The sequence below is a fragment of the Uranotaenia lowii genome, chromosome 2 (assembly GCF_029784155.1).
Source record: "Uranotaenia lowii strain MFRU-FL chromosome 2, ASM2978415v1, whole genome shotgun sequence".
NCBI lineage: Eukaryota > Metazoa > Arthropoda > Insecta > Diptera > Culicidae > Uranotaenia > Uranotaenia lowii.
This window is the reverse complement of record NC_073692.1, coordinates 428,823,926-428,835,185: the sequence shown is the minus strand read 5'-3', so window position 1 is coordinate 428,835,185 and position 11,260 is coordinate 428,823,926. Positions and strand designations below refer to the sequence as shown.

The 11,260-nt window shown below is 36.4% G+C and overlaps 1 protein-coding gene across 1 annotated transcript in view; it reads left to right on the top strand.

Annotated features, from left to right (window-relative positions):
- Positions 1-815: 815 nt before the first annotated feature.
- Positions 816-11,260, top strand: part of LOC129749387 (protein kinase C, brain isozyme-like) — a 30,616-nt gene continuing 20,171 nt past the window's right edge. The window contains exons 1-2 of the mRNA XM_055744350.1: positions 816-848; positions 957-1,039. The gene's annotated coding sequence lies outside the window, so the exon portion shown is untranslated. The remainder of the gene's footprint in view (positions 849-956; positions 1,040-11,260) is intronic.

Sequence of the window (11,260 nt, the reverse complement as noted above, 5' to 3'; positions counted from 1 at the left end):
TGTTATCTTCACTTAAAATATCTACAGGAAATTCCATATGTTCTTGGTGCTAAACATTACTAATAAAGTAGTTTCTTCAGGAGCCTGATTTCAAACTTAAATTTTAAATTTGAATCAAGTTTGTATCTCTTATTTTTACTTTTGAAAATTTGATTTGTTTACATTGATGGTTAAAAACTTGGAATTTGCTCAAGAGTTTGATACATATAGCTTGTTTGATTTGAGTATAGATTTATTTTTTCTAAGAAATTGGAGGCTTTCTTAAAAACACTACTACTTACCTTAAAATTTCGGAGTTCAGAGTTCATCTGCTGGAACCCAACAGTACTTCGGTACCAAAACGGTTCTGGATCGGATCGGAAGGCGAAGTACCAGTGATTTGTCCACCTTCACCAACTTCACACACGGTTACGACTTACGTGTATTGCACTCCACTTGAAGAATCGACCGATATAAAAGAATTTACCTACCACACTGTCAAAATGATTGAAACTTGTTCTATAAACATGAAGGAAAAATAAATTTGGAAAAATCACGAAGCAAAACACGACCGTGGAAAAATATGCGACCGCACTCGAGCAAGGCCAACTTTGTTCCTCCATTTCTTATCCATTTTCTCAACTTGATCATAAAAACAAACTTTGACCTGTTCCTATTGGAAATGCCTAAACTGAGACAGATTGGCTCAGTCACGATCATTTTGATCAGAACTGGTTACGAGTTTATTTACACATTTCTGTCAAGATAGGTCACATTCGATTAAAATTAAAATTCAAATTTTTATCACTAATGGTCAACTTTTCTCTCTCTTTTCAGGGGTTTTGGCAAACAAGGCTTTCAATGTCAAGGTGAGTGTAAAGAGTAAAAAAACAAGACTAGAAACTAGAATTCAAAAACACATAGAAAATTTCAACACTGATCTTACGCCCTTCCGTAAACTGTGTTCCCACTTTCAGTTTGCTCCTTCGTCGTCCACAAGCGATGCCACGAGTACGTCACCTTCAAGTGTCCGGGTGCGGATAAGGGAGCCGATTCAGACGTAAGTACTTCAAGACTCCGATTCGTTGGTCTCTGTTTTTATCCGTTTATACAAATCACTAGAAACAAAAACCATATCCGTCCATGTTGATGTTCAACTTGGAAACGAAACAGTCAACTGTTGAAAAATAATTTGGTTAGAATAGAATCGAAAAATGTTCTGAGGGAATTCAACGGAACAAGACGGATTTCATAACCTCAAACGCACAAGGGATAGAAAAAGAGAAGATTAGCTGCTTTCGTAATACAGTTGTATTTGTCATTTTGTTTTGGAAAATCGTTACTGAAGGTTGAATTTTGATATTATTCTCGCAGCTTCGAGTTCTAGCGTTAGTTGCTGAATAAGTATTACGGAATGATTCGATGATACATACCTACATTATGCATGCTTGACTTTGATATTGTTTAGTAGTGAAAAAAAAAAAACAGAAATCATGTGAAAGTTATGCTCGATTTGCAATATTTTTAATCGGTTTATGATGCTGCCGGATGCAAAAAGATGAAAAAACGAAATCGCTGCAGCTATTGCAAAAAAAAAAAAATAAATTTTTGTTTAGATTATTGTAATTTTTTTATCGTTTCGAACGGCTTTGAATGGTGTGATCGTATAAGTTTGAACAGTTGTTATTTCTATTGAGAAAAAATGGAAAGTTTGCTGCAAGTCGTTTTTGATATCCTAGAATAGAATAGTGATTTTCGATACAACAACAACAAGCAACAGTATCAGTCAAAAGTCTATCTCAGTTTGAAATTCGAAAGAAACAGCTACGACATGTTATGCGCAGTCACCCTAGAATAGAAGAAGCATCTCTAACATCATTGCGAATCGCGAAAGAGAATCGCTGTCACAACACTCAACAAGATTCACCGTTTGATTTGGTTTAATTAAAAAAAATGGCGAGAATTTTTTTTACGAATCAATTTTTCTTAAAAAAATACACAATAAAACCTTTCTTTTTCTATTCTATTCTGGTTTGGACTAATTAATATTTTACAAAAACATATATTTTTGATCATCTTAATCGATGATTTTCGGTGTAGAATAGAGATTAATTTTCTGTTTTTCGTTACTTACATAAACAACAATGTCATTCCAAGGACACTCGTACCAAACATGAATTTAAAGAGTCGACATACTCAAGTCCCACCTTTTGCGACCATTGTGGTTCGCTATTATACGGTTTAATCCACCAAGGGCTTAAGTGTACAGGTAATCATGGTTTACTGACTAGTTTTTTTTTCTTTCTTCTACACTTTCTTTACTTATATTTTTGTTCTGTTTTTTGTTTTATCGTTACTTTCATTGACGTTTTGTTGTCATTTTATTTTTAAAACTTTTAATCATTATAAAACTAAACAAAAACATTAAAAAAAAATCGGAAAAACTATTCAAACAGCTCAAACTAAACATCCCATTCTAAAATACCCCCATACAAAACGTTTATTCTGAATGCATTTGGGTTGTGTTTAACTCTATTTGTTCTCGAACAACTTTTTGTCTAATCTTTCTCTTCTATACTTCACCTTGGGCTTGATGCTTCAATCAATACTTCTGACTCTTTCATTTACTCTCGTAGTATATCTCTCAAATGTATTTGGCAAATATTTCATTCTGCTACATGTGCGTCTACTAATTTATTCGAAATCTAGCATCACAACAAGTACTAACACAAACATCCACACACTTATTCAAACACACCCACATTTGGAGCAATCCTAACGCACTCAATCTATTAAATACATTCATCCCGGCCAGACGAGATTGGCTGGCTAGCTAGCTAGCTAGCTGGAGGGATATTTATTATTCAAACAGAGCACTAACAGAGTGGGTAAACAAAATTCCCAAAACGACACCAATCACTCGGCTGGTTTGACCCGAGTGAGCCGAAATTTTCCTGACGGGAAAACGTCCGAAACGAAGAGCCAAAAAACAGCAGCACAACAAAGTACGAATCCTGTTTGAAATAAATTAAGGGGAAGTTTATAGAACTGTGAAATACATTTGACACTCAAACATCACTTTTGTTTAGCTTAAAAATGTACAGATCAATTCATCATAGGTCTCTATCAAAAATCTACGCCTAGTTCTGGGATCCAGAACGAAAAAATACATCATCATACATAATCAGTAGGTACTTACCATCGTGTGGAGAATTTTTCCGGATCTCTCGTTTTCCTGCCGGCATGGCAGCGTTAGAATCGATCGGCCTAAGATTTTTTTTCACCTTCCCTCCAATGTTGACGGAATTTGTTTATTTCGATTATTTGGTAAACAAAGTTGGACATTGGTAAACACCACTTGAATGAAGTCGGGTCTACTATTTCATCTCACTGTTGTTCGAATCGAAGTAGGTATCGGTATAGGTATAAAGTCAAAGCCTCCTGAGGTCACGTTCCGATTAGACGAGCCAAAAGTGTAACTAACAAAACAACGACTAAAGCCAATACAGTCAGAGAAGAAAAGCGGAGGAAAAGCGGCCTACCGGTCGTTTTGGGTCTGGTCAGCCAGCCAGCCTGCTGAGATCAGCACCGTGTCGAAGGTTGTCGTTCTTCCGATTTGTTTACTCAACCCGTGTTGTTGTACAAGGTACTCTTAGCCTAGGTATTGTTGGTTATTGCTATTGGAATAATGGAAGCGTGTGCTGTTCTGGAGAAAATTGCATGTTAGTTAGGGAGAACAATCTTGATAAGAAAATTACATACAGTAGTAGGTAGTAAATAGCCGGCTCGGTTGCAATTTCATCAACCTAAACCCCTGAATCTAAGCACCCAGCTACGGAGGAAATGGGGACTGAAATCGACGCTTAAGGGGGGGGGTAGGGTCTAACACTTTCAAAAAATCGATTTTTTTATTTTTTTATTTTATTATTGTAAAACATTTCAAGAATGTTGTGTCAAATTTTCAAGTCAATTGAAGCAAAACTGTAGAAGTTATAGGCCTTTATCCCCTCCTATCTAATACCGCAAGAATGCAAGAGCAGAAACTTCAAACGCGTTTTTCTCGAAAGCACATTTTTAAAGTCCGTGGACATCGTCATTTGAAAACTACTTATCCGATTCTTTTCAAATTTGGAACATATATTCTACATATCAAATACCAGACCCCAACGTTTTTCTTTTTTGATTTTTTTTACTTTGGGGAGATTTTAGAGGTGAAAAATGGCGGATTTTTAAGCGAAAAATCGTAGTTTTCACTTCAAACAGCCACAAAAATTTCATAAAAATATTTTTAAGTTAAACAAAAACGTTGGGGTCCAGAAAAACATCTATTAAAAATATTTTGCTCCGATTGTTTTACTTCAGATGATTCTGTGCTGAGATACAGTGTCCACCGCAAATCCTGTTTTCTAAAAGGCATCCTCGAAAATGCTCCGTCACTGGCTCATTTTTCAATATTTTTCTACGAAAAAATAACTAAATGTTCTTTTAACAATCCTTTGTATAATGCAAAAAATTTGAATACATTTGTTTGAACGATAGCTCTAGAAAAAAATCGTGAAAATGGTGTTTTTTTATACCCGCTAGACCCTACCCCCCCCTTAACATTGGCGCTTGGGTTAGAAATTAATTTGATGGGAATCGATTAGCGTATGTTTCAAATTGACGGAACACTGTTCCGATTGGTTCACATTTCACTGTGAGGAGAGGATTTAAGAAGATCGATAGGCTTGAACACGTTGTTTTTCAAACACATCATTTTTATTTTTCTCAACTATATGATACCTTGCTAAGTTAGACCAGACCTTTTCAAGGCCCTTGCGTGATACACCTAAGAAACTTAAATTTCTAAACTTCACCACTCCCAGTTGCTCAAGCTATGATTTATTTATTTAATAACATATCAACAGATCACATGTTGATGAATAAAGAATATAATACAAAATAGTTTAAATGATATATCTCGCGTGAGCTTTCATTACATCGTATGAAAAATGTAAACAAAGAGTTTCCTTACAAAAAAGTTCAAAAACTGGCGCAACTGCTTTCCAGAAAACATATTCTTCATTGGAAATGCAAATTTTAAAGTTGTTTCGATAACTTTTGCAGCAGTTTTTTGTGAGTTTTCAAGATGTTTCATACCAACGTAATGAAGGCTCACGCGAGGTATAAAAAAATGATTAAACACTCCACTGTTCTAGAGGCTGTCAAAATTCTTCTATTAAATAAATCCCTCGATGAATTAAAATCAAAGTGTTCGGAATAACAGTTGAGCATCCTGATAACGCCAATCAGTACACACACGAGAGACAACTTTGTCCAGCGATGCTTGGAATATTCGTTTAATAGGAAACAATAAATGAGGCATGTGGACTCATACAATTTTCAAATTATCCCAGGAATTGTCGTCGAAAGACACTGCTTGCAGCTTGAAGGAAACTACACTATCCGGATATCCTTAAGCAGGCAGGACAGTTCGGTTTTCGATTCTATGTCTGCTCAATGAAGTCTGATCGAAATGAGTCGAAACAGTTAGAAAGTTGATCACCTGTCTTTTTCCAATTGACTTCGATCGATTTCTACTAGGTCGAAACGAATCCTCCTGCCGAGCTGGATTGGTTTCAACTAGTTTCGATCGGTTTCAACTTGGTTAGTTAGTTTATTGATGGATATGTGGGCTGAGCCCGTCATTCCGCAAACTTAAGACTATTTTAAATATAATAGTCGTCTTAAAAACATTATGTGAATGTTTAAAATTGTCTTTACACTTGAATTGAAGTCAATTATGTTATTTATGCGATTTTCTTCCCTCATGTATAGGTGCGTTGGCTTGTTACGGCTGTAATTTGTTGTTCGATTCTCAACGGTGTAGCGCCTGCGTCTTCTTAAGATCAAACTACTGAAATTCGTTGTTATGCGGGACCGTAGAAAGGACGAATCTATGATGCCTCGATCTATTCTCAGGAAGAATTTTAAATCGGTTATGCGGTGCCGATTTTCTAGCAGATCCAAATCCAATAAATGACATAAGCTCTCATACTCTAGCATTTGCTCTCTTCAACCAAGATTTCTTACCGCAAATTTCACAAACCGTTTCTGGACAGCTTCTAATCGATTTATATGTACTTGGTACACGGGTCTCAAAACTATGCTTGCAAAATCAAACTTCGATCGAACCAAGCTAATATACAGGCATTTAATTGTGTATGGCTCTTTTAATTCACCAGCAAAGAACCTCACTACTCCTAACATCGCGAGACCATCCGAAGCGAGGCTATTGATGGGATCTCTGAAGGTCAAACTGGAATCTAGTCTTACGCCTAAGTCGTGTACGCTGGAAACTCTACTTATCGCTTCCCTGCTTAAACAATACGTGAACTGAATCGGAGAGTAGCTTCTGGTAAAGGATGTGACTGCGCATTTTGAATTATTCAATTTTAGTTTTGCTCTGACTAGAAAATCAGAGAACGCATCCAAATCCGATTGAAGAGTTCGGCAGTCGTCGATTTTTTTACGGGCAAAAATATTTTCACATCATCGGCGTAGATCAATACCAGTGCCTCCGAAAGCGATTCAGGTAAACTGTTCATTAACACTATAAAAAGTAGAGGTCCCAGGTGGCTCCCTTGAGGAACTCCTGAAGATGCTCGATATGGTTCAGAATAAGCAGAATTTACCGATACGATGGCGATGAATGCCTAAATCTGACCAAAAAAAACTTAAATCTGATAGATATTCTCGACACGGGTTGAATAAGGTTGCATCCCTGTGTTGTTGATGCTATTTTTATGTACACCATCGTGTTTGTTTTTGTATTTTTGGGTTTTCGTGGCTAGAATTAGAATCAAACGGCCCTGTGTTTTGGAATTAGTTATGTGTGGCTCTCGAAACCTGGTTGCGGACAATATGTGGAGAGAAACAAAAAAAAACTCCCCGTGGTGTTTTGTGGCCATCGCACTGCGGTATTCAACTTCTCCTTTCTCCGTTTTACACGCTGGCGAATGGCATCTCTGCCCTCCAGAATTGGAATTGCCCTAGTAGATTACTCTCTAACTTTCAAGCCTAAACCGTGAGAGGGGTTGCACCTTCCTCTACAGCTCTCCGCCGATTAGGTCAGCCTACTTCGGTCAGTCTTCTTAGGCTGATGTCATGCTGAAGCTACAAGCAACGCAACGCGTTCACACGACAAACCAGCTCTCATTGGATCTCCATGGAAAAAGCGCAGACCTATCATACTGAGCGCTTTGTAAAGCGCGACAAATCCATGGAGATCAAATGAGAGCTGGTTTGTCGTGTGAACGCTATGGCTCTGCGGTCTGTTTTCCACCGTTTTGTGAGGCACTCGTAGGTTAAAGGTTAAAACCGCTATATCTCTCTTGTTTCTCAACCGATTTATACAAAGTTTATAGTTATGGAAACCTCGTAATGTTACCCAAATGTATTCATCAGATATTATACATCTACATCACTTAAATTTTTCAATAACCAAACATAGTTGAGTTACATTACGAGGTTTCCAAAACTATAAATTTTGTAAAAATCGGTTGTAAAACTTGAGAGATATATTGCTTTTAGTCAGGAGTGTCAAATTGAAACTCCAGGGACTGTAACGAGTACAAAATTCTGGGACGGATGAGGGTTACGAGGGGGTGGAGCTGAACAGGTTAATACACTCATAGGTTATATTGGCGAAATGCGTGTTTCTACGGTTGCTAAAGAAATAAGAGTGTATGTATGGAGTTGCTGTTTCATTTTGTCTCTAGAGTAGTGTCTCCGTATAGATGATAAAGTCCTCCTTTTCTGCAAGCATTTGGGTCTTAATTTTACCATAAAATTTGTTGACGCCTTCTCGCAACGATGTTCGACGTACGAATTCCTTACTTCAAATTCTAAAATATCTTCTTGAACACAGAATTTTTTATCTTTGTTCAGACGATACAGTATTACCTCGGGAAAAATTCAATCTCACTAGTGGACCCTAGGTTATATTGATCTATGATATACTTTCAAAGAAAACAACACATGACGTGCTCATGTACACGCGATACTCCAACATGAATTTCGAAATTGGCCTAAATTGGTTGGAATGCCCCGACTTTTGAAAAAGTTATGCGCTGCAGACTAAAATTTATTCAAGTCCTATTACGAGATCTCATGCAAAATTTGGGCCAGATCACATCGCGGGAAGGGGTCGCTTAACGAGCCTGATTTTTGTATAGGATTTTGAGACATTTTTTTTCGGAAGAAACCTGAACATCCAGTTTTTCATCTATAACTTTATTTCCCTTTGGCCGATTTTGCTTGAATATGGGTTTTTCCTCAAGTTATGACAATTATTTCTTCCGAAGACTACATTTCGATTAGAGTTAAGATAAAAAAGGCTTCAAAAAATGGGCTAACTTTAGGTGTCAATATGTTCGACTGTCACGACTCATTAACAACGATGATACCACCCTTAAAATTTTTAGCCCATTATTGAAGCCTTATAACCTTTTTTATCTCAACTCTTATTGAAATGTTGTTTTTTGATGAAATATTTCACATAGTTTGGGCTTCAAGAAAATCCGTATTTAACAGAAATCAGCCGAAGGGGACCAAAGTTATTGAAGAAAAAATCCCATACAAATTTCAGGCTCGTTGAGCGCCCCTTCTCGTGATCCGATCTGGATCAAATACTCGAATATGAATTTCGAATTTTGCTTCAATTTCTAAAAATATAATTACGGATGCTGACCTGTAAATTAAAAATAAATTGTTATCGTTGAACCTGTTCCAAAGTTCATACTGACTTCAGATTTCCAGCTAGGAACATTTTATCAATGGTCTCAGCCGATAGACTATAAATAATTAAGACTGAAACCTTGAAAAGTATATTCCTCGCTGGCAATCTAAAGTTATTATGAACGATATTATAGGTTCAACGAAAATAACCAATTTAAAATTTACAGGTCAGCATCATAAATTACATTTTAATAAGTTTAAACTAAATTGAAAATTCAAGCTGGAGTATCGCGTACACACGAGCACTTCCTGTAATGTTCTCTTTGTTGCTCTTTGATGGTCTTATGAAGATGGTTTTCTGAAGATGGTTTTCTAAAGATGGTTTTCTGAAATGGTTTTCTAAAGAGGGTCTTCTTAAAATGAACTTGGAAGAAAACCTTCTAAAGATGGGGAGGTGGAGTTTGTTTTTGAAGATGATATTTGAGAAGGGTCTTCTGAAAATGGTCTTGTGAGAATGGTTTTCTGAAGATTGTGTCATTAAGATGGAATGCTAGAGATATTCTAAAGGTTCTTAAAAATGTCAAAGTAAGTCTTTTAAAGATGATCTTCTTAAGATGGTGTTTGAAGAAGAACTTTTGAAGTTAGTCTTTTGATAATGGTCTTCTGAAGGTGGTGTTCAGAAGATGGTGTTTTGGAGATGGTCTTCTGATGAAGGTTTTCTGAGAAATTTTTTTTTTTTGTAAGGCCTTTTATGATGGTCTGCCAATGGTTTTTGAAGATGGTTTGAAGGTGGTCTTTTGAAGATAGTTTTTAAAGAATGTTTTCTGAAGATTGTGTTCTGAAGACAGACTCTGAAATTGTCTTCTTAAGATAGTCTCCTAAAGGGTGATCTGAACTTATAAAGGTGATCTTCTGATTATTGCCTTCTGAAGATCGCCTTCTGAGGAAGGGTTTTGAGGATGGTTTTATATAGTTGGTTTTGTAATAATGGTCTTCTGAAGAAGGTTTTTCGATGATGAGTTTAGAAAAAGTTCTTTGAAAGATGGGCTGCTAGATATGGTCTTTCAAGATGATTTTTGAAGCGAGTCTTCTGAAGATAGTCTTCTGAAGATGATATTTGAAGAATGTGTTCTGAAGATGGTATTCTGAAGGCGGTCTTTGATGATGATGTTTGAAGATGGTCATCTAAAGATGGTCTTCGAGTTGTCCTTAGGAACTGAAGATGGTCTTGAAGATTATCTTCGAAGATGGTCTTCTAAACATGTTCTTCTTAAGATGGTCTTTTAAGAAGAACTTCTGAAGCTAGTCTCCTGCTAATGGTCTTCTGAAGGTGGTGTTCAGAAGATGGTCTTTTGGAAATGGTCTTCTGATGAAGGTTTTCTGAAAATTATTTTTAAAGATGGTTATTGAAGAGGGTCGTCAGAAGGTGGTCTTCTGAAGATAATCGTTGCAGAATGTTTTCTAAAGATTGTGTTCTGAAGGCGGACTTTGAAATTGTCTTCTTAAGATAATCTCCTAATGATGGATTTCTAAAGACTGTCTTCTAATAATTGTCTTCTGAAAATCGTCTTCTGAGGAAGATATTTGAAGATGGTCTTATATAATTTGTTTTTTAATAATGATTTCTGAAGATGGTTTCCAGAAGTCCTTCTGAAGACGATTTTCCGAAGATGATTTTTGAAGATAGACTTCTAAAGATGGGCTGCTGGAAATGGTCTTTGAAGATGATTTTTGAAGAGGGTCTCCTGAAGATAGTCTTCTGAAGATGGTCTTCGAGTTGTCCTTAGGAATAAAAGATTTAAGAAAATTGTTTCAGGTCACTGGAAATCAATTCATTCACCTGAACTCTAATATTTTTGACCATTCTGTTGGCATGAAATAAAGGGTTGACGAAATGAAAATCATTAGTCAGCTATAACTTTGTTCTTGTGAGCCACAGCCGTGTTTTAGAGATTTTAGAAATGAGATTCAGCGTTCTCTTTCACAGTAAAAAAAAACTTTCGTAACGCTATGTTTCTAGTAGTAACAATTGTATATTTAGTGCTTTAGGGCTTTGAAATAATATGGACTAAAATCTGTTGTAACGATCACTATTTGTATCTGCGCAAGCCAGACAGCTGTTTAAATGAAGCAACTTCTTTTATGGTGGACCCTCTATAGCTAGTTCTGGATAAGTTATTCCGAGGACTCCTTCTGTAGGCTATTGGAGATTTTAAGAACTTTTTTCAACAAAAAACATTCTAACATAAAAATACTTCGGTTAGCATATTGAATTAAAAATTTTTTTTAGCATAAAAAATTAAAAATTTCTCGATTTTATTCAGTTTCCAAAATAATGATCAAAACTCACCGTCTTGTGTCGAACGAAGCTCACTTTTTGGAAAAATTAAGGTCTTCCCAGGTTCAATAATATGTTGTTCCCTAAGATGATGGATTACTCTCATATATTTCCTCCGCTATCGTCTTCTCGATCAAAGTTGGCGTTAAATTACCGCACCACACCGCGGGACGCATCTAGCCGTTTTTGTTTTGTCTTTCTCCTCCCCGAACCAAGTAGGCGCTG